Below are 23,321 nucleotides of genomic sequence, written 5' to 3'. Positions count from 1 at the left end.
GCCCTCTCTCGCACCCTGAACCCCTAATTTCTGGCCCTACCCCATACTCTGAACACCTCAGCTCCACCCCCCAGCCCAGAGTCTCCTCCTGCACCCCAAACCCCTCATCCCTGGCCCCACCCCAGAGCTCGCTCTCCCAGCCGGAGCCCTCACCCGCTCCCGCACCCCAACCACTGGAGCCAGCCCATTGAAAATAAGAGTGAGTGAGGTTGAGGAGAGCGAGCAACAGAGGGAGGGGGGAATGGAGTGAATGGGGTGGGGCCTCAAAGAAGGGGTAGGACAGTGGCGGGGCCTCAGAGGAGAGATGGGGCAGGGGCGGGGCGGAGCAAGGGTGTTCAGTTTTATGCTAGTAGAAAGTTGGCAACCCTAGGAAGATTGCATCAGTTTCCAGTAACAGACAACCCTTATTTTTCTCTTTTTCTTCCTTGGCCACTTTTGTGGCTCAAATCTGCCGTTCACTCAGTTAGCCTCATCACTGGCCAGCATGGGGAAAAGGAAGAAGAACAATCCCTGCAGTCTCTGCTGATCCACCCAGTGGATCAGGGAACAGGCCAGAGACCTTCCCCCCTGGTGGAACCCACAGTCCAGTTCAACTCCTCCGGTATCAAGTAGGGAGTTGGAGGGATTGGGGGAACCCAGGCCCGCCCTCTACTCCAGGTTCCAGCCCAGGGCCCTGTGGATTGCAGCTGTCTACAGTGGCTCCTGTAACAGTTGCCTGACAGCTACAACTCCCTGGGCTACTTCCCCATGGCCTCCTCCCAACACCTTCTTTATCCTCACCACAGGACCTTCCTCCTGATGTGTGATGATGCTTGTACTTCTCAGTCTTCCAGTAGTACTGGAACTGGGAATTGGTCCTGCTTCGAGCAGGGGGTTGGACTAGATGACCTTCTGGGGTCCCTTCCAACCCTGATATTCTATGATTCTATGATTCTATACACCTTCTCACTCTCAGCTTCTTGCACCTCTTGCTCCCAGCTCCTTGCACACACCACAAACTGAAGTGAGCTCCTTTTTAGACCCAGGTGCCCTGATTAGCCTGCCTTAATTGATTCTAGCAGCTTCTTAATTGGCTGCAGGTATTCTAATCAGCCTGCCTGCTTTAATGGTTTCCAGAAAGTTCCTGATTGTTCTGGAACCGCCCCTGTTACCATACCCAGGGAAAAGAGACCTATTTAATCTGGGGCTAATATGTCTGCCTTCTATTACTCTCCTGTAGCCATCTGGCCTGGAGGGAGAAGGAGGGAGAGGGATGCAGCTCCCACTGCTGATACTGCTGCTGTTAGGCCCTGGGCTCTCCCTGCTGCTACTGCTGCTCCCCTGACTGGGCCAGACACCATCCTCCTTCACGGAGCCATGAGCACGGGCGTGTACTTGGCGCGGTTCACCCCATCCCAGACACCTGCCCCTTTTGCAGTGTGAGGGCGACCCTGTTCTTCCCCAACCTACGGCCCGAAGTGCTGGGGGTTGCCGAGGCTGTGCCAGGCCGCCTGCTACACTTCAGGGTCCGTATAGAGGGGCTCGTGGTCAACCTCATTAATGTCTATGCCCCGACATTGGACCCGGAGTGCCTGCAATTCTATCAGCAGGCGTCCGCCTTCTTTGGCGCCTTGGATCCTCACGAGTGTCTGGTTCTGGGTGGGTACTTTAACACCACCCACGAGGAGCAGGACCACTTGGGGACAGAGCAGTGCCCAGCCACCGCAGACGTCCTCCAGGAGATAGTCGAACACCACTCCCTGGTAGACCTCTGGCATGACCACCACCCGGATGACATTTCCATGTTCACCTTTGTCCGGGTGGAGGCCCATTGGTCGCGCCACTCCCAGTTGGACCGCATTTATTTATCACGCTTCCACCTTTCATGAGCCCACTCCTCCAGCATCCGGCCGGCCCCATTTTCTGACCATCATTTAGTCACCGTGACGGCCTCCCTCTGCGTGGAGAGGCCGGGGCCGGCCTATTGGCATTTCAACAGCAGCTTGTTGGAGGATGTGGGCTTTGTGGCATCCTTCCGGGAGTTCTGGCTGGCTTGGCGAGGGCAGCGGCGTGCCTTTCCCTCAGCATGGTGGTGGTGGGACCTGGGGAAGGTACGCGCCCAGCCTTTTTCTGCCGTGTCTACACCCGGGGCGCCAGCCGACGGAGGGATGCGACGATAGAGCAGTTGGAACGGAAGGTCTTAGAGCTGGAGAGGCGTCTGGCCGCCAGCCCCGAGGATCCGCCCCTCTGTGGAGCGTGCCAGGAGAAGCGGGAGGAGCTCCGGGCCCTCGAAGATCATCGGGTCCAGGGTGCCTTTGTTTGATCCCACATCCGTCTCCTTCAGGAGATGGATCGCAGCTCCTGCTTCTATGTCCTGGAGAAAAGGAGGGGGGGCCAAGAAACACATCACCTGCCTTCTGGCAGAAGACAGCACCCCCCTCACGGATCAAGTGGAGATGTGCGGGAGGGTGAGAGCCTTCTACGCAAGCCTTTTCTCCCCAGATCTGACTGATCCTAACTCTTGCAGAGTGCTCTGGGAGGACCTCCCTATGGTCAACACAGGCGACCGAGACCGGCTAGAGCTGCCTCCCACTCTGGCCGAGTTCTTGGAAGCCCTCCGTCGCATGCCCACCAATAAATCTCCGGGCATGGACGGGCTGACCGTGGAGTTCTACCACGTGTTCTGGGACGTCCTCGGCCCAGACCTAGTCACCATCTGGGCCGAGTCTTTACAGAGGGGGGTCCCTCCCTCTTCCGATCCTCCGTCTGTTCACGTATCCGGGCAGAGTTCCTCTGGGCGGCGTCCACTGACTCCGTTGATGCCTTTGAGGAGCAGTGGGCCCTGTCCAGGGTTCTCTGCTCGGTGTCCCCGTCCAGTTCCCTTCGTTTGACCCTTTGACCACACTCCTGTCCCTGTTATTTCATTAGTTGTCCCTGGGATTTATTTGGTGTCCAGGTCCTGTGGATCCCCCTCTTAGGCTGGGGGGGATCCTTTAGCCGTGGGCAGGCTTTGTCCACCCACTTCCCGGATCCCAATAGGATTACTCTCCTGTAGCCATCTGGCCCGACCCTGTCACAATATATATACACAAAAATCTGGCTAGGATAAAGTGCAAAGTCTAGTGATTAGGGCACAGGACAGGGAATTTGGCAATATAGATTCTGTTCTCAGGTTTGTCTTGTGTGCCCTTTTGCAGGGTACATACGCTAAAGCTAATGCGGTCTTGGGATGCATCAGGCAAGGTATTTCCAGTAAAGATAAGGAGGTGTTAGTACCATTATTCAAGGCACTGATGAGACCTCACCTGGAATACTGTCTGCAGTTCTGGTCTCCCATGTTTAAGAAGGATGAATTCAGACTGGAACAGGTACAGAGAAGGGCTACTAGGATGATCCGAGGAATGGAAAACCAGTCTTATGAAAGGAGTCAAGAGGACTTTGACGAGACGAAAGTGATCAGGAACAGTCAGCATGGATTCACCAAGGGAAAGTCATGCCTGACTAATCTAATTGCCTTCTATGATGAGATTACTGGTTCTATGGATGAAGGGAAAGCAGTGGACGTGTTATTCCTTGACTTTAGCAAAGCTTTTGACACTGTCTCCCACAGTATTCTTGCCAGCAAGTTAAAGACGTATGGGCTGGATGGATGCACTACAAGGTGGGTAGAAAGTTGGCTAGATTGTCGGGCTCAATGGCTAGTGATCAATGGCTCCATGTCTACTTGGCAGCCAGTATCAAGTGGAGTGCCCCAAGGGTCGGTCCTGGGGCTGGTTTTGTTCAATATCTTCATAAATGATCTGGAGGATGGTGTGGATTGCACCCTCAGCAAGTTTGCGGATGACACTAAACTGGGAGGAGTGGTAGATACACTGGAGGATAGGGATAGGATACAGAGGGACCTAGACAAATTGGAGGATTGGGCCAAGAGAAATCTGATGAGGTTCAACAAGGATAAGTGCAGGGTCCTGCACTTAGGACGGAAGAATCCAATGCACCGCTACAGACAAGGGACCGAATGGCTAGGCAGCAGTTCTGCAGAGAAGGACCTAGGGGTGAAGGTGGACGAGAAGCTGGATATGAGTCAACAGTGTGCCGTTGTTGCCAAGAAGGCCAATGGCATTTTGGGGTGTATAAGAAGGGGCATTGCCAGCAGATCAAGGGACGCGATCATTCCCCTCTATTCGACATTGGTGAGGACTCATCTGGAGTAGTGTGTCCAGTTTTGGGCCCCACACTACAAGAAGGATGTGGATAAATTGGAGAGAGTCCAGCGAAGGGCAACAGAAATTATTAGGGGACTGGAACACATGACTTATGAGGAGAGGCTGAGGGAACTGGGATTGTTTAGTTTACGGAAGAGAAGAATGAGGGGGGATTGGATAGCTGCTTTTAACTACCTGAAAGGTGGATCCAAAGAGGATGGATCTAGACTATTCTCCGTGATAGCAGATGACAGGACAAGGAGTAATGGTCTCAAGTTGCAGTGGGGGAGGTTTAGGTTGGATATTAGGAAAAACTTTTTCACTGGGAGGGTGCTGAAACACTGGAATGCGTTACCTAGGGAGGTGGTGGAATCCCCTTTCTTAGAAGTTTTTAAGGTCGGGTTTGACAAAGCCCTGGCTGGGATGATTTAGTTGGGATTGGTCCTGCTCTGGGCAGGGGGTTGGACTAGATGGCCTCCAGAGGTCCCTTCCAACTCTGTTATTCTATGATTCTATGAGTCTCAAGGAGTTTGGCTTGTTTAGCCTAACCAAAAGAAGGTTGAGGGGAGATATGATTGCTCTCTATAAATATATCAGAGGGATAAATACCAGAGAGGGAGAGGAATTATTTAAGCTCAGTACCAATGTGGACACAAGAACAAATGGATATAAACTGGCCATCGGGAAGTTTAGACTTGAAATTAGATGAAGGTTTCTAACCATCAGAGGAGTGAAGTTCTGGAACAGCCTTCCAAGGGAAGCAGTGGGGACAAAAGACCTATCTGGCTGCAAGATTAAACTCGGTAAGTTTATGGAGGAGATGGCATTATGGGATAACATGATTTTGGTAATTAATTGATCTTTAACTATCCATGTTAGATGGGGTGGGATCTGAGTTACTACAGAGAATTCTTTCCTGGGTATCTGGCTGGTGAATCCCATATGCTCAGGGTTCAGCTGATCACCATATTTGAGGTCGGGAAGGAATTTTCCTCCAGGGCAGATTGGAAGAGGCCCTGTGGGTTTTTCGCCTTCCTCTGTAGCATGGGGCACGGGTCACTTGCTGGAGGATTCTCTGCACCTTGAAGTCTTTAAACCATGATTTGAGGACTTCAGTAGCTCAGACATAGGTGAGAGGTTTATCGCAGGAGTGGGTGGGTGAGATTCTGTGGCCTGCATTGTGCAGGAAGTCAGAGTAGATGATGGTCCCTTCTGACCTTAATATCTATGAATCTATATGCCTCAGTTTCCCTACTCACATATAAAATATGGAATATGCTTAACTAGCAGAGGAATTGTGAGGATTCATTCATTAACATATGGAAAACACTTTGAGGTTTTTGGCTGGGAGCTCTGATGTCACTTTTGCCTGTTTAAAGAGTCCATGGCATACCTAGGAAAATTCCAAGATAGGATTACCAAAACTCCATCTATCTTACTGGATATGTACTCTCTTTTTCATTTCATTATTATTCCTTGGCAAAGTATTTCTAGATAAATATGAATTTCCTGTTGTAAATGCCTTAAACTTTTGCTCAGATCATATGCTGGTGTAATAATCCAGTATTTGTGACATCACAATTCACTACCATGGACATAGCTGTGATGGACTGGGCCATCAGTGTGTGAATCAAGCAACAGGAATTGAGCAATTACATAGGAAAAAGCATCTATTGTATAGACATATACTGCTTGTCAATAGGAGAGGGAAAAACCCAAACAATGTAGTGAGTAAGTTAACATCCTACCACAGGATATGCCATGATACATCAGCATTCAAAACCCTATTTGCCAATGGTTTAGAATTTGCTGGAGTGTGGAGCAGCTCTTTATGGGAGCCTCCTCGTGTTGTCCTTTAAAGCTGCAAAAAGTAGAATCCAAATCTGAATGAAGTTTGTTCCCTACACGGATATGTTTTAAAAAAAAATCTCGCTAAGAGACACAGCAGTACAGTTTAGCATTGTATCCATCCGACTTGCGTGCCATGTTCTGGCCCTCTGCATAGGAATGAACTTCAGCCTACATTAGCTACATACTCTACGCACAGCCACCCAGCCGATAGCTATTAAATGTATTTCAGCCATTTAGAACAATAGGAATAGTCATTAAGGAATATTAACAGTGCAATCTCCTATTTTTGAAGAGTCTCTGATCAACCGCAACACTGACTTCCAGAAATCTCTTAATTTTGCTAATTGAAAGCATGATGATACTTTCAAACAACTGACTTGACAGCTGTGGACACTGAAGGACTCTCTCCACAAGACAGATACAACACAGGCAGCAGCAGAACAAGCTTCGCTCATATGGTTCCCTGCCACTGTGCCTCATCTCCGGTTAGAACTAGCAAGGTATTTAAGTATGTGAGTAGTCCAGCTGAAGTCACTGGAACTACTCAGATGTTTAAAGTTAGTAGTGTGCTTAAGTACCTTGTTGAAGTGGGGTCTAAGAGAGGCTGTTTTTTGTTATGAATCAGTAGTTCACCAATCCACTCCTAAGCCTGTCTTCATAGAATCATAGAATCTCAGGGTTGGAAAGGACCTCAGGAGGTCATCTAGTCCAACCGCCTGCTCGAAGCAGGACCAATCCCCAATTTTTGCCCCAGATCCCTAAATGGCCCCCTCAAGGATTGAACTCACAACCCTGGGTTTAGCAGGCCAATGCTCAAACCACTGAGCTATCCCTCCCCCCAAAACAGGGCTCATCCGGGATTTGAACCCAGGACCTCTCGCACCCGAAGCGAGAATCATACCCCTAGACCAACAAGCCATCCTTTCCAGTAAGAGAGATCAGTTGTATGCTAGAGAAGCACCCAATAGTCCCCAGATGTTCCCAATCAATGAGCAGTATGAGTGAGCTAGATCTGAACAGCAGAACCAGAGGTGAAAGTCCTGGATTGCATTAAGCCAAATTCCTGAGCCATCCAGTCCCACTATAATATTACCTATTTCTATATGTATGTTAATAGGAATAGCAAAAATCCCACTGTGAGCTGATGAAGAAAGGTTTATTTCAAAGCTGTGGTATAATCATAAGTGTGGATTTCCGGCTATGACATCACAGCCCTGAAATGATGTTTTAGTGAAGAAAAAAAAAAAGCTAAAACAATCTTTAGAGAGTTGAAAAAATGCCACAGTGCTGCAGTATGGAAATGGATTAATAGCTTAGTAGGCCAGAAGAGGCAAGTGATCTAATCAGAACACAGGCCAGAGTAGGGAACCTGCAACGGAGGGAATTATTCTTCTCGGCTTCCCTAGTTGAGTAATTATACAAATGAGAGTTATTATTTGATGGCAGTAGCACCCAAGATATGCTAAGGGCTAGACAAACACATCTGAAGAACTCACATATCATCATCTTAATCCAGCTCCTATGGCTACTCCCATAGGTCATAATGATCTTGAAACCAAACTGTAAATGTAAGTAGTACACGTTTTTCAGCCTAGGCAAGGACTATGAAATTAGTTACCATCTGATGCCTTTTGAATGACCTATGTGTTACATATTTGGTGGTCTGTTGGTACATTTCCTACCAGACAGATGTTGTCAGGGTTCCTTCCCCACTCTGAACTCTAGGGTACAGATGTGGGGACCCGCATGAAAGACCCCCTAAGCTTATTTTTACTAGCTTGGGTTAAAAACTTTTCTAAAGTACAAATTTCACCTTGTTCTTGAACAGTACGCTGCCACCATCAAGTGATTTTACAAACAATCAGGGAAAGGACCACTTAGAGTTCCTATTTCCCCAAAATATCCCCCCCAAGCCCTTACACCCCCTTTCCTGGGGAGGCTTGAGAATAAACAAGATGAGCACAAACCAGCTTCGGATTTTTAAGACCCAAAAAACCCATTCAGATTCTTAAAAAACAGAACTTTATTAGAAGAACAAAAAAAGATAAGAGAAAAACTCTGTAAGATCAGAACGGAAGATAATCTTACAGGCAGATTCAAAACAGAGAATCCCTCTAGGCAAAACCTTAAGTTACAAAAAAACACAAAAACAGGAATACACATTCCCTCCAGCACAGCCAAAACAAAGAAAACCTAATGCATTTTCTAGCTAGATTACTTACTAACTTTACAGGAGTTGGAGGGCTTGCATCCTTGATCTGTTCCCAGCAAAGGTATCACACAGACAGATAAAAGCCTTTCCCTCCCCCTCCAGATTTGAAAGTATCTTGTCCCCTCATTGGTCATTTTGGGTCAGGTGCCAGCCGGGTTATCTGAGCTTCTTAACCCTTTACAGGTAAAAGGACTTTGCCTCTGGTCAGGAGGGATTTTATAGCACTGTATACAGAAAGATGGTTACCCTTCCCTCTATATTTATGACAGATGTCTAAAACACAAGACCCCCTTCCCCCCTTCATATACGGTCCATTCTCATCAGCATTATCACTGGTAGTCTCTGCAGGAGGGCCAGGAATTGAATGAACCATGAAGACTGAGCTGTGCTCTGACCTCTAGAAGTAGTTCCTCCACGTCAAGGTGGAGGCATGTTAGCAAAACAGCCTGGAATAGCCTGTGCCAATGCTGCCTTTGATGTTCTAGTTTTCAGGATAGAAAGATGGCCTGTATTTCTCACAGTCACTACATCCACACAAATATTTTACAAATACAAGAGATCAAGGCTGAAATCCTGGCTCCATTAAAGTCAGTGGCAAAACTCCCCTATGTGTGTTGCCCCTAAGTCCACTTCCATCCACACAGAAGAATCTCTAAGCTGGCTTGAGGGTGCTTTAAGCCTGAGCTAGCAGGCCTGGTGTGGGTATTGGCTTGTTGATCAATGCTCATTCCCCAGATTGGATACAAAGGGTTAATTTTTTGTTTCTATTACTTTAGGACGCAGGTATCCTAACCAGGGTCATGACCTCATTGTGCTGGGTGCAGTAAAATATAAAACATTATAGCCCTGTCTAAATATTCAGCTGGAAACAGTCTAAAGCCAGCTGGAGTCATAGGCTAGATGAGCTTTCGGGGGCCTGAACAATTTCTGCTGAACCAAGTTTAAAGATGGTTAGAGGTTTTCGTTGGAAGTTCCCCAGTGGCCATAGACCATGTCTTACTGCCCACTCCTGCTCTCGTTGACTCAGTGGCAAAGCTCATTCCCTTCAGCAGGAGTGGGAACAGATTCTTATTGATGAGACAGAAAATGAGTGAGGGACCCAGCTTTGCAGCCCCCTGTTCTGTCAGCTCCCCCAGACCAGAGCAGGATTGTCTGGAGCACAGCCCCTGGAGCCCCAAGCTGTGCTCCAGAGTCACCCTTTCCATGCAACTGCCGGGTGATAATAAACTAACCTACACTGGTGAGCGAACTTGTTGTTAGAGTTACCCTGTGGTGACAGAAACCCAAGCCAGAACCAAATGCTCTTTCTTTGGAAAGGTTTTTCCACTGCTGAACAGCCTCCCAAAGCAAGCAGTGGAAGCCCCTTACTTGAGCCATTTGAAAGTAGGCTGTAGTATGCACGGCAGAGGTGAACTCAAGTACCCAGCGGTTTCTCTCCATCTATCGAAAACGATCCAAATGCTAGCAAATACTACAAGCCTGTGCTCCTGTTTAAGATGGGTGGATGCAAATTAGTTGCGCCCCCTCAGGCTGCTGGCAAGTTTGCCAATGCAACCATCTGTGTTGCAAAGTAGGGGCATCCCTGGAGCAAAGCAGTCCTAATAGTTGCATGCTTGTTTCCCAGGCTTCTTGCATTTGTGTATAGGCCCTTGAGATAACTCGCTGATCATCCCTCTTTCTCAGTATGAGGCAGGAGCCCTGCCCTCTTGTGCACTCCTGCTCGTGCTTCCTCCTGGTATCCCATGTCCCACTTACCTCAGGGCTTTGGTCTCCTTCCCCCGGTGAACCTAGTTTAAAGCCCTCCTCACCAGGTTAGCCAGCCTGCTTGCGAAGATGCTCTTCCCTCTCTTCGTTAGGTGGAGCCCGTCTCTGCCTAGCACTCCTCCTTCTTGGAACACCATCCCATGGTCAAAGAATCCAAAGCCTTCTCTCCGACACCACCTGCGTAGCCATTCGTTGACTTCCACAATTCAACGGTCTCTACCCAGGCCTTTTCCTTCCACAGGGAGGATGGACGAGAACACCACTTGCACCTCAAACTCCTTTATCCTCCTTCCCAGAGCCACGTAGTCCGCAGTGATCCGCTCAAGGTCATTCTTGGCAGTATCATTGGTGCCCATGTGGAGAAGCAGGAAGGGGTAGCGATCCAAGGGCTTGATGAGTCTCGGCAGTCTCTCTGTCACATTGTGAATCCTAGCTCCTGGCAAGCAGCAGACTTCTCGGTTTTCCCGGTCGGGGCGGCAGATAGATGACTCAGTCCCCCGGAGGAGAGAGTCCCCAACCACCACCATCCGCCTCCTTCTCTTGGGAGCAGTGGTCGTGGAACCCCCAACCCTAGGACAGTGCATCTCATGCCTTCCAATCGGCGGAGTCTCCTTCTGCTCCCTTCCCTCAGACGTATCATCTGGTCCACTCTCTGCATTAGTAGCTGTGAAGAGAACATGAAACAGTTACTTACCTGTATCTGCATTGCTGGTACATGGACGCTCCCCTTTCTTCTTCTGGAGGTCACATACTGCCAAATTTCTTCACCGTCCTCCTGTCCCCGCAGTGCAGCCTGCTCTGAATCTTCAGAACATTGTGCCCGTAGAAGCATATCCTGACGTCTGTCCAGGAAATTTTCAGTTTCTCTTATGCAACGCAGGGTCGATACCTGTTGCTCCAGACCTTGAACCTTCTCTTTCAATGTGGAGACCAGCTTGCACTTTGTACAGACAAAGTCACTTCCATCCTGTGGAAGAAAGACAAACATGGCACATCCAGTGCAGGTCACAACAGCTGAACACTCCCCATCCATATTACCTTCCTTCTACGAGCTTCCTCAGGAGTTGTAGTAACTACTCAGAGAAGTCGGCAAGATGTAAGCCACAGTGGGCTCTCCCCAGGCGAACTCCCAGGCAAACTCCCTCTGTTAGCCTCTCTGCTGTTTGCTGCTCAGCTGGTTCGCAGCTGACTGGCTTTTTATAACAGTCAGGCCCACTCAAGGCTCACCTGGAACAAAGCACTCCCAATTCACACTTTTTACACCACCAATCAAGCACACGGTCAAACTGTCAAACTGTCCCCACAACAGACAAGATGGGAGCTCTTTATTGGATTGCTTATTTCCATACGTGATTTGCTCTTTGAGATTAGATGTGGTGCTTGGGACTTCTTTTATAATACTTCAGCACTTCTGACAGACAGACCTTGACTCTGTTTACAAAATTGGATCATGCTGGATATGAGTCAATAGTGTGCCCTTGTTGCCAAGAAGATGAACAGCATATTCGGCTGTATTAGTAGGAGCATTGCCAGCAGATCAAGGGAAGTGATTATTCCCCTCTATTCGACACTGGTGAGGCCACATCTGGAGTATTGCGTCCAGTTTAGGGGCCCCCCACTACAGAAGGGATGTGGACAAATTGGAGAGAGTCCAGTGGAGGACAATGAAAACGATTAGGGGGCTGGGGCACATGATTTATGAGGAGAGGCTGAGGGAACTGGGATTATTTAGTCTGCAGAAGAGAACAGTGAGAGGGGGATTTGATAGCAGCCTTCAACTACCTGAAGGGGGGTACCAAAGAGGATGGAGCTCGGCTATTCTCAGTGGTAGCAGATGACAGAACAAGGAGCAATGGTTTCAAGTTGCAGTGGAGGAGGTTTAGGTTGGATATTAGGAAACACTATTTCACTAGGAGAGTGGTGAAGCACGGGAATGGGTTACCTAGGGAGGTGGTGGAATCTCAATTCTTAGAAGTTTTTAAGGTCAGGCTTGACAAAGCCCTGGCTGGGATGATTTAGTTGGGGTTGGTCCTGCTTTGAGCAGGAGTTGGACTAGATGACCTCCTGAGGTCCCTTCCAACCCTGATATTCTATGATTCTATGATCATCATCCCCATTAGATTAGATTTCAAAATGACCTTAACAAATTACAGAATTAGTCTGAAACCAGCAAGATGAAATTCAGTAGAGACAAGTGCAAAGTACTTCAGTTGTAGAAGAAAAAAAATCTAATGCACAACTACAAAATGAGGAATAATTGGCTAGCCTGATGTACTGCTGGAAAGGATGTGGGGGGTTATAGTGGATCAAATAGAATACAAGTTGTCAAGGTTCCTTCCCCACTCTGAACTCTGGGGTACAGATGTGGGGACCTGCATGAAAGACCCCCTAAGCTTATTTCTATCAGCTTAGGTTAAAAACTTCCGCAAGGCACAAAATTTTTGCCCTTGGACTAGGGTATGCTGCTACCACCAAACGCTATAACAAAGAACCAGGGAAAAGGACCACTTGGAGTTCCTCTTCCCCCAGCTATCCCCCCAAGCCTTTACACCCCCTTTCCTGGGGAGGCTTGAGAATAAACAAGTTGAGCACAGACCAGCTTGGGTTTCTAAGGATTCAATCAGATTCTTAAAAAAACCCAGAACTTTATTCGAAGAACAAAATAAAGATAAAAGAAACACTCTGTAAGATTAGAATGGAAGATAATCTCACAGGCAGTCAGATTCAAAACATAGAGAATCCCTCTAGGCAAAACCTTAAGTTACAAAAAGACACAAAACCAGGAATACACATTCCCTCCAGCACAGCGAATTTACAAGCCAAAACAAAGAAAACCTAATGCATTTTCTAGCTAGATTATTTACTAACTTTACAGGAGTTGGAGGGCTTGCATCCTTGATCTGTTCCCGGAAAAGGTATCACACAGACAGACAAAAGCCTTTCCCCCCACCTCCAGATCTGAAGGTATCTTGTCCACTCATTGGTCATTTTGGGTCAGGTGCCAGCGAGGTTACCTTAGCTTCTTAACCCTTTACAGGTGAAAGGATTTTGCCTCTGGCCAGAAGGGATTTTATAGCACTGTATGCACAAAGGTGGTTACCCTTCCCTTTATATTTATGACACACACCCCCCAAAATCACACATAAGGTGAAACACTGGCTGTGATTTCTTCCTGGAGCTCTAGGAGAAAACAGAGTTAATAAGACACATGCACCTCTAAATATACTACTAACTGTATAAAGACTAACAATATTTTCCACATCTCAAGGACAATTTTAACCAGTTGATTCTGGGAAACTTTCTCGGGAGAGTGCATCAGCCACTTTGTTAGAAGCTTCTGAAATGTGTTGTATGTCGAAATCAAAATCTTGGAGCGCTAAACTCCACCAAAGAAGTTTTTTATTATTTCCCATGGTGGTATGAAGCCACTGTAGCACAGCATGGTCGGTTTGCAGGTGGAAACGCCATCCCCAAACGTATGGGCGTAGCTTTTCCAGAGCGTAGACAATGGCGTAACATTCCTTTTCACTGATTGACCAGTGGCTTTCCCTCTCAGACAGCTTCTTGCTGAGAAACACGACAGGATGGAACTCTTGATTTGGTCCTTCCTGCATTAAGACTGCTCCCACACCATGCTCAGACGCATCTGTGGTTACTAGGAACGGTTTGTCAAAGTCTGGGGCCCTTAGCACAGGGTCAGACATGAGTGTCGCTTTAAGCTGATTAAAGGCCTTCTGACACTCTTCAGTCCACTGAACTGCATTTGGCTGTTTCTTTTTGGTTAGGTCTGTCAGGCCTTGTCTACATTACGAAATTAGGTTGAATTTATAGAAGTCGGTTTTGTAGAAAGCGTTTTTACACAGTCGATTGTGTGTGTCCCCACACAAATGCTCTAAGTGCATGTCGTCAGCGGAGTGCGTCCACAGTACAGAGGCAACCGTCGACTTCCGGAGCGTTGCACTGTGGGTGGCTATCCCACAGTTCCCGCAGTCTCCACCACCCATTTGAATTCTGGGTAGAAATCCCAATGCCCGATGGGGCTAAAACATTGTCGCGGGTGGTTCTGGGTACATATCGTCAGGCCCCCCTTCCCTCCCTCCCTCCCTCCCTCCGTGAAAGCAATGGCAGACAATCATTTTGCGCCTTTTTTCTTGGGTTATCCATGCAGACACCATACCATGGCAAGCATGGAGCCCGCTCAGCTAACCGTCACCACATGTCTCCTGGGTGCTTGCAGACATGGAACTGCACTGCTACACAGCAGCAGCCTTTTGGCAGCAGACAGTGCAGTATAACTGGTAGCCATCGTCAACATATTCCAGGGTGCTCTTTTAACCGACCTCGATGAGGTCAGGGGCACCTAGGCAAACATGGGAGTGACTCAGACAGGTCATTACCCTTTTAAATTTTGTCTCATGGTGATTCAGTCCTACCAGCAGTCCTACTGCACCGTCTTTTAATGAGCAGCCAGGAGATGACGATGGCCAGCAGTCATACTGCACCGTCTTCTGCCGAGCACCCAGGAGATGACGTTGGCCAGCAGTCGTACTGCATAGTCTGCTGCCAGCAAGATGTATAAAGATAGATGAAGTGGATCAAAACAAGAAATAGACCAGATTTGTTTTGTATTCATTTTCTCCTCCCTTCCTCCCTGAAATCAACGGCCTGCTAAACCCAGTTTTGAGTTCTATCCTTGAGGTTTTGAGTTCTATTCTTGAGGGGGCCATTCTGTTTCTCACAAAGCCACCCCCTTTGTTGATTTTAATTCCCTGTAAGCCATGTTGTCGGTCGCCCCTCCCTCTGTCAGAGCAATGGCAATCGTTTTGCGCCCTTTTCCCTGAATTGCCTGAGCAGGAGCAGACGCCATAGCACAGCAAGCATGGAGCCCGTTCAGCTCACCGCAGCAGTTATGACCATTGTAAACACCTTACGCATTATCATGCAGTTTATGCAGAACCAGCACCTGAGAAACCAGGCGAGGAGGCAACGGAAGCGCGGTGATGAGGACATGAACACACTTTTCTCTAAAACCGTGTTCCCCTGCAATTTGGAGATCATGGTGTTAATGGGGCAGGCTCATGCCATGGAATGCTGATTCCGGGCCTGGGAAACAAGCACAGATTGGTGGGACCGCATAGTGTTGCAGGACTGGGATGATTCCCAGTGGCTCCGAAACTTTCGCATGCGTAAGGGCACTTTCATGGAACTTTGTGACTTGCTTTCCCCTGCCCTGAAGCACAGGAATACTTCACAGTTCACAAGCAAGTGGCAATAGCCCTGTGGAAGCTTGCAACGCCAGACAGCTACCGGTCAGGCGGTAATCAATTTGGAGTGGGCAAATCTACTGTGGGGGTTGCTGTGATGCAAGTAGCCAACGCAATCATTGAGCTGCTTCTATCAAAGGTAGTGACTCTGGGAAACGTGCAGGTCATACTAGATGGCTTTGCTGTAATGGGATTCCCTAACTGTGGTGGGGCTATAGACGGAACGCATATCCCCATCTTGGGACCAGACCACCAGGGCAGCCAGTACGTAAATCGCAAGGGGTACTTTTCAATGGTGCTGCAAGCAGTGGTGGATCACAAGGGACATTTCACCAACATCAACGTGGGATGGCCGGGAAAGATTCATGACACTCGTGTCTTCAGGATCTCTGGTCTGTTTAAACGGCTGCAAGAAGGGATTTACTTCCCAGACTAGAAAATAACTATTGGGGATGTTGAAATGCCTATATATAGTTATCCTGGGAACCCAGCCTACCCCTTAATGCCATGGCTCATGAAGCCCTACAGAGGCACCCTGGACAGTAGTCAGGAGCTGTTCAACTATAGGCTGAGCAAGTGCAGAATGGTGGTAGAGCATGCATTTGGACATTTAAAGGGTCGCTGGCGCAGTTTACTGACTCGCTCAGACCTCAGCAAAAGCAATATTCCCGTTGTTATTGCTGCTTGCTGTGTGCTCCACAATCTCTGTGAGAGTAAGGGGGAGATGTTTATGGCGGGGTGGGAGGTTGATGCAAATCGCCTGGCCGCTGAATACACGCAGCCAGACACCAGGGCGGTTAGAAGAGCACAGCAGGAAGTGCTGCGCATCAGAGAAGCTTTGAAAACCAGTTTCAGGACTGGCCAGGGTATGGTGTGACACTTCTGTTTGTTTCTCCTTGATGAAAACCCACCCCCTTGGTTGCCTCTAAATTCCCTGTAAGACACCTGCCCTCCCGCCTTTGATCACAGCTTGCTTGCAAAGGAAATAAAGTCACTATCATTTAAAAAACATGTATTCTTTATTAATTGATCATAAAAATAGGGAGATAACTCACAAGGTAGCCGGGTGGTGTGTGGGAAGAGGCTAGGAGGGAAGGAAAAGACCACTTCAAAACTTGTTGAATGACAGCCTTCTGTTGCTTGGGCTGTCCACGGGGTTGGAGTGGTTGGGTGCCCGGAGCCTCCCCACCCGCGTTCTTGGGCGTCTGGGTGAGGAGACTATGGAACTTGGAGAGGAGGGAGGGTGGTTAAACAGGGGCTGCAGTGGCAATCTGTGATCCTGCTGCGTTCATGAACCTCCATCAGACGCAGGAGAACGTCCGTTTGATCCCGCAGTAGCCCCAGCATTGCCTCATGCCTCCTCTGATCTTCCTGCCGCCACCTCTCCTCACGTTCATCGCCCACTGTCCTGTACTCTGCTATTGTGTCCCTCCACAAAGCTCTGTCAGTGCCAGATGACTGCATGAGCTCAGAGAACATTTCATTGCATGTGATTTTTTTTTGCCGCCTTATCTGAGATAGCCTTTGGGATGGAGGAGGGAGGCTTGAAACATTTGCGGCTGCTGGAGGAAAAAAAGGGAGTGAAGTATTTTAAAAGATACATTTTACAGAACAGTGGCTATACTCTTTCACGGCGAACAACACTATTCACATTACATAGCACATGTGATTTTGGTACAAGGTTGCATTTTGCATCTTATATTGAGTGCCTGCGGCTTTGGTGTTGGAGATCACACACGCAGTGCCAGGCAACAGAATTCAGCTTGCAGGCGGCCATGGTAAGCCAGTCTTTCGGCTTCTGCAACCTTCATAACAGCAGCGCCCTCCTTTCCCATACCAAGCAAAGCCCGTTGAGTTGACCATTTAGTGCTGTGGTTTTCCTGTTAACGTGGTGGAGCAGAAACCAAACTAACACCCTCCCTCATCCAATTCTCTGGGATGATCGCTTTTCCCCTCCCCCACACCGCCTGGCTGGTATCAGGGAAGATCCTTGCAAGCCAAATGCGAACAGCTCAACAATGCACCACCCCAACCCCACCGCATGGCTAACTGCGGGGAGGATTTCTTTTCAGCCACAGGTAAACAGCCCAGTAGGAACAGCCACCTCTGAATGTCCCCTTAATTAAATTCCCCTATTTCAACCAGGTTACCATGAATGATATAAGAAAAGGAGTACTTGTGGCACCTTAGAGACTAACCAATTTATTTGAGCATGAGCTTTCGTGAGCTACAGCTCACTTCATCGGATGCTACAGTTATGCATCCGATGAAGTGAGCTGTAGCTCACGAAAGCTCATGCTCAAATAAATTGGTTAGTCTCTAAGGTGCCACAAGTACTCCTTTTCTTTTTGCGAATACAGACTAACACGGCTGTTACTCTGAAACCTGTCATGAACGATATCACTCTCCTGAAGATAAACACAGAGATATAAAAAACAGATGTTGCTTGAATGCCAGCAAACACCGGGACCATATGCTGCCAGGCTTTGTCATGCAATGATACCAGATTACTTGCTACTAGCATGGCATGGTAAAGTGTCCTACCATGGAGGACAGAATAAGGCTGCTCTCCCCAGAAACCTTCTGCAAAGGCTTTTAGAGTACCTCCAGGAGAACTTCATGGAGATGTCCCTGGAGGATTTCTGCTCCATCCCCAGACGCGTTAACAGACTTTTCCAGTAGCAGTACTGGCCACGAATGCATCCCAAGTCCTCAGGGCTACTTAATCATTAAAAAACACTTGCTTTTATAACATGTATTGTATTTAAAAAGGTACCCTCACCAGAGGTCCCTTCTCTGGCTTCGTTGGGTTGGGAGGTTATTTCAGTCAGGGTGATAAAAAGATCCTGGCTGTCGGGGAGAATGGTGTGCTGTGTGCTCTCCCCAAGCTCATCCTCCTCCTCCTCCTCATCTTCCCCATCTGCAAAATCCTAAGGCATGGCAGAGAGTACCCCATCATCAGAGTCCATGGACAGGGGTGGGGTAGTGGTGGCAGCCCCCCCTAGAATTGCATGCAGCTCAGCATAGAAGCAGCATCTCTGGGGCTCTGTCCCGGAGTATTGGTTTGATTCTTTGGTTTTCTGGTACGCTTGTCTGAGCTCCTTAAGTTTCACGCGGCACTGTGTTGTGTCCCTAATGTAGCCTCTGTCCCTCATGGCCTCTGAGATTTTTTGAAATGTTTTGGCATTTCGTCTTTTGGAACATAGTTCTGATAGCACAGATTCCTCTCCCTATACAGCGATCAGATCCAGTACCTCCCGTTCGGTCCATGCTGGAGCTCTTTGTTGATTCTGGGACTGCATGGTCACCTGTGCTGATGAGCTCTGCATGGTCACCTGTGCTGATGAGCTCACCTGGCCAAACAGGAAATGAGATTCAAAAGTTCCTGGGGCTTTTCCTGTATACCTGGCCAGTGCAACCGAGTTCAGAGTACTGTCCAGAGCAGTCACAATGGTGCACTGTGGTATAGCTCCTGGAGGCCCATACCTTCGAATTGTGTCCACACTAACCCTAATTCAAAACGGTGATGTCGATTTCAGCGCTAATTCCCTCGTTGGGGAGGAGTACAGAAAAAGGTTTTAAGAGCCCTTTATGTCGAAAAAATGGCTTCGTTGTGTGGACGGGTGCAGGGTTAATTCAGATTTAAAGCTGCTAAATCCAACATAAACTCGTAGTGTAGACCAGGCCTCAGTGGGGCGGCGATTTGGCTGTATTGCGGTACAAATCGCCTGTAATATTCGGCCAAGCCTAAGAAGGATTGGACGTCTTTCTTTGACTTTGGGACAGGCCACTTTTGGATAGCATCCACTTTGGCCTGTACAGGGTTGATAGTTCCTTGACCCACCTGGTGTCCAAGGTAAGTCACTCAGTTTAGGCCTATTTGACACTTCTTAGCCTTTACAGTTAGTCCTGCCTCCCTTATGCGCTCAAAGACTTTTCGTAGATGTTCCAGGTGTTCTGCTCAGGAATCCAAAAATATGGCCACATCGTCAAGGTAGGTGACTGCATATTCTCCCAATCCCACTAGGAGACCATCTACAAGTTTTTGGAAGGTGGCGGGTGCATTCTGCAGCCCGAAAGGGAGCACATTAAATGCATACAGCCCGACATGTGTGATGAAGGCTGACCTTTCCTTGGTGGGTACATCTCACAGCAGAGCAGGGTAAGGCTGGCTCTCATGAACTTTAAAACTAGGTCCCTCGATGACTTTGGATTGCACAGGGGTAGCTGATTGAGTCTCAGTAACCAGTTCTGCAAATGACATCCAAAGAGAAGACAATGCCCACTCTGTTTCCCATAACTGTGTCAGTTCTGCAGGGCTACCAGGAGCAAAAAGCAGTTAAAAAGAATTGGTCACTAAAGTCAGTAGATGTGACTGACTAGAAAAAAGTTCTGCTGAGAAAGAAAGTGTAATTTTTACTTACTCACTATTCAGAGTAGAACAGCATGTTAACAGTTGTCAATTTCAGGGCACAAGATACGAGACAAGTACTCTATGTCCAAGCAATAGTATTCGATATTTATTAAATAAATATTACGTAAATACAAATATCTGACTGAGAGTAGAGGTCACACATTCAGTTAAATGTAGCTAGTGTGCAGCCATAGCACCTAAGGCTGAGATCTTGTCAGATTTCGTAAATTAATTAGGGTCAGGCTAGATCAGTACGCAGAGGGGAAACATCCAAGCAGCCCATCATTGTGTTGGTGACTGAAAAGACAGTGTTCCCAATTTGTCAACTGGAGTCAGTGAAAGGATGATGCTAAGGGACACTGGAGGTGTGGTCTTGCAGATAAGATGTAAGAAGAGGTCTTAAGCCTGTATGTTCTTTGCAGATCACCTGTGAACTTTTACAAAAGTTAGTGTGTACAGTCCTGGCCAATTTCCCATTTGGGTAAGTACATTCTGCTTAGTTAAATACCCTCTGTATTTGTACGTAGTTGGATATACTCTTCTTCACTTCCAGTCCTAAAATAGTGTACGTATTGCTGCATTTGGTTACACAGCTGCTACGTCCCACCCCAAAAGGGATAATAGATTTTAACATTTCCAAGCACTTTGGGGACAGAATCACCAGAGGCTGCTAGTAATGTTGAATTATGACTTGAAGCAGGTCACACTGTGGGTGGCTTTTTGTGACCTGCACACGCCAATGTTAGACCCACAGTAGAGGTCTCCCTACAGGATGGGGAGCAGCCAGATACTGGACACAGTGTTGGTACATAATACTTTAAATGCTCTTTATTAAACAAACCTTACTTACTCCACATTCACACCCCAAACATACTATACCAGAGTCCAAAGGTCAGAATGGTCCCAATGGCCAGTCAAGATTCCTTCCGATCACAAGATGCGGGGAGCCAGTGAAAGCCACATTTATATCCACATGGGACTCTGGATCAATAAACTACTCCCATTGGCAGAAATCATAACCAACCATTTATAGTCCATTCCATCACATCATCGGTTCTTTGCCTTTGTTTACAGGCCTTCTACCCATACAATTCCAAAAAGACAATCCTAAGTGGGCTGCCATGATCATAGGTATGCCATTTCCTCCAATTCTTATGCCATTTTATATCAGTCCAGCTGTTGTTGTTTCCTTTTCTGATGATTTTCTGTATTTTTCTTGGAACATAAGATTGTCTTTGTACGAATAGTTCTAATAGTCCTTGACCTTAAGTTCTTGCTTCGGTTGTTAACTTGCAACGCAAGTACTCATGTCAAGCACGCGTCATTCATACCAGGCCTCAATGACCTATAATGTATTACATGGATATATGAATCACGACACCAGGACCATAAGCACATGCGCAAGGGTGGACCAAGTGAGGGTTTGAACAGAAGATGAAAGACAAATGCCTGAGATTCTGTTGGGCGAAGGCAGCTTTAAAGAAGTCCGAGCTGGGGCTCTTGGAGCCCTGTTGGTGGATGCAGTATTGATAACTTAAGATTTTATTGTGAGTCTTGCAGTATTTGGTGGTTTTTAAAGCCTCAGCTGCTGAAATCAACAGACTGCATTCAAATAAAAGTAAGTTTCCGCACTTATGCTTTCTGAGGAAAGCTTGAAAACATGAAGTAAGCTCACCCTAAAGGCAGAAAATTGAAGACAAAAAGAACCCAACATTTGTTATTTTTTTCTAAAAATCTCATGCTTTTTAAGCCAATCTCCTGATTCGGAGGCCTGACTCGTCATTTTTTCAATCCTTGGGCTTGGCAATATGGTGATAGAATGGATGCCGCCTGGCGGCTACTCAATCAGCACAACTCCTGAGCAGCTGGACCTTGCCCCATCCCAGTGGGCAGTCCTGCCACTTTGAGGCCAGCTTTAGACCCATGGGAGCCGTGTTCCACCCAGACTGACCACTGCTGGGGCTCCATCATCCCAGGAGCAAGCCTGGCCTGTGATGTGTGCCTGCCATTTAACTTTACCTGTCCATCATTACAAAGAAAACTTTCATGGAAGCTTTCAGAGTAACAGCCGTGTTAGTCTGTATTCGCAAAAAGAAAAGGAGTACTTGTGGCACCTTAGAGACTAACCAATTTATTTGAGCATAAGCTTTCGTGAGCTACAGCTTACTTCATCGGATGAAGTGAGCTGTAGCTCACGAAAGCTCATGCTCAAATAAATTGGTTAGTCTCTGAGGTGCCACAAGTCCTCCTTTTCTTTTTTCATGGAAGCTGGATCTTCCTCCCCTAGGTGGTCAGCTGCTGCTGCTTTTATCCCACTGACATTATGGATAATCCTATCCCTATGCCATCATGACTGTCCTCAATGGAAGTGATTATGACAGAGGACCCCAATAACAACATGGGCCAGATCACACCATGAGAAATCTCCGTTGTTATCAGGAAAAGGATAAAAACAAAAACAAACTGATGATGAGATTGGCCCCCCATATATCTTGCAAGGTTTCATTTATCAGATACTCTCTTTTACAGCTATTCAGGCTTTTTTTTAAAACATAAAAATAAATGGAAAAGCTTTTTTTAAAATGCAATTTCAATCTCCCATCTCAGTAACAGGACACACGTGCAGTAACAGGACACACATTCCTTCAAAATGATCAAAGTCCTTCTCTAATTTCTCTATACCAGAAATCTGCATTTGAATTTTATTTTTAAACCTCTCTAATTCTTCGCTGGAAGGGTTTAATACAGATGAAGAATTTAAATTCTTCATTATAAGGATATATACATGAAACTACAAAGAGGTGACACAATAGAGCTCAGACCAAAGAGAAGTAAGTAAAAGTGGTGAACTGAACTAAGTTAATTTAATTTAGCTACATAAAAGATACACTTTGGGACATATAGCTTGATCTCACATGCTTAAAGCAAGACACATGCTTAAGAACTTTGCTGAACGGGGGCCTTCTGCAGACTGACTTTGCAGGCAGAGGGATACAGTTATTTAAAAAATAAATCTCAAACATTTCTAGAGGAGTGTTACGTTAAGGTAGTAGCACACACAGATACACCAGGACACAGCGTGGTTTCATTGTTTGATTTTTAAGGCCAGACAGGCTCATCAGATCATCAAGTCTGACCTCCAGGACTGACTCACCGATGGCTTAGCTATTCTGTGGAGATCTTTTACACAGGCACCAATACCCTCCTTTCCTGCCAGGGGCTGTATCCCCCATTCTATGAAATGGGGGGAGACCCTCCCGCCAAAGCCTACACAAAATAAAACACAAAACCAAATTTAAAAAAAACCCAACAACCCAAAATCAAAACCATAAAAGGCTTACTTCCAGAACTGCCTCTCAGCGTGACCCACTCCCCCTACATCTCTCCCCGGCTCCTGGAAAGTGCTTTATACAGGCCCTTTAAGTCCCAGCATGCTTTGCCCCAGGCTAGAACTACAGTCATGACTGCCCAGGGGACTACATTTCCCAGTACTCTCTGCTTTCGGGGCTAGATCTCCGGGAGGAACTGGCTGCCAAATCGGCTGAGCCAGCCTTGTCCCTCACTGCTGAGGGCCCTAAAAACAGCATCAGCAGCACATGTGTTTTTATAAACCCCAAACTGCCTTCATCAGG

At 47.3% G+C, this 23,321-nt stretch overlaps 1 long non-coding RNA gene across 1 annotated transcript; it reads right to left on the bottom strand.

The window, feature by feature from the left end:
• Window positions 1–16,275: 16,275 nt before the first annotated feature.
• LOC311528834 lies at window positions 16,276–23,113 on the bottom strand. Its single transcript, XR_014713714.1, has 2 exons — window positions 23,031–23,113; window positions 16,276–16,837 (listed from the first exon to the last, which is right to left on the bottom strand). It is a non-coding gene; the product is annotated as an uncharacterized lncRNA (long non-coding RNA).
• Window positions 23,114–23,321: the final 208 nt, after the last annotated feature.

Source organism: Lepidochelys olivacea (genome assembly GCF_965140295.1).
Source record: "Lepidochelys olivacea isolate rLepOli2 genome assembly, chromosome: 12".
NCBI lineage: Eukaryota > Metazoa > Chordata > Testudines > Cheloniidae > Lepidochelys > Lepidochelys olivacea.
This window is presented reverse-complemented; position numbering and strand designations above follow the sequence as displayed.